The sequence below is a fragment of the Octodon degus genome, unplaced genomic scaffold (assembly GCF_000260255.1).
Source record: "Octodon degus isolate 3935 unplaced genomic scaffold, OctDeg1.0 scaffold00080, whole genome shotgun sequence".
In the NCBI taxonomy this organism is placed as follows: Eukaryota; Metazoa; Chordata; class Mammalia; order Rodentia; family Octodontidae; genus Octodon; species Octodon degus.
In genome coordinates this window covers 25,599-26,465 of record NW_004524656.1, presented here as the reverse complement: position 1 = coordinate 26,465, position 867 = coordinate 25,599, and positions in this window count along the sequence as shown.

Genomic DNA, 867 nt, shown 5'->3' with positions numbered 1-867 from the left:
TTAAGAAATAACAATGTTAAAATTGATCTGAGAAAAATTAGTAGAAGAAAAAAAGTGCAGGTTAGGTACAATGTCTTCTCTGCATGAAAATTTAAAAAAAAATGGAAATATGGGGTATTTAGTGATATACTTTATGACAATATTCTTGTTCTATTTCTTCCTGTGATAAGGATGTTTAAGTTCTTTTTCTGAAGTTTATTTCCATTTTGATACAATATGTTTTTTTCTCATTATCTGCTTAATTCTCTCTTCATCTTTCCTGTTTATTAATAAATGTGTGAGAGAAATGTACATCTTTCATTTTTTAAATTGTCATTTTTAACTTCATTGTCTCCTGGGTCAGTTTGAGTAGCTTGGTAATGGTCACATCTCATAACAGTTACACTAGGATGACACTGTATGGCTTTGGAGGGTCCACCTGATCTTCCATTTGTCACTTGACCCTGAAATGCAATTTGTCATTGGAAACCTAGAGCAGTCAGTTGTACTTTAAAGTTATGTTCTACTTTTAGATTATTTTCAAAAAAGTAATTTAAAAGTTGAATTCAATTTATAAAACTTATTTCTGGCCTTGATGTAGAAGGAATAGAAGGAATTTAGGTGATTTGGACATATAGCAGATGAAATAACTCTACAGAGTTTGTATTTTTAAAACTTCTTAATGTGACTGGTACTAAGATGTTCCACCAAACTTGGGAATCCTTGCCTCCTGTGGCAGGAAACACACTATTAGTAGGTCTCAGAGGGTGGCACTGGATGTACATGTAAATGTTTATAGACCTGACTCTTGTAGAGAGTCATCACACATTCAGAAGTGACAAGGATAGCTGTAACACATCCCTGTCATCTGTCTATCAGTCTGTTATC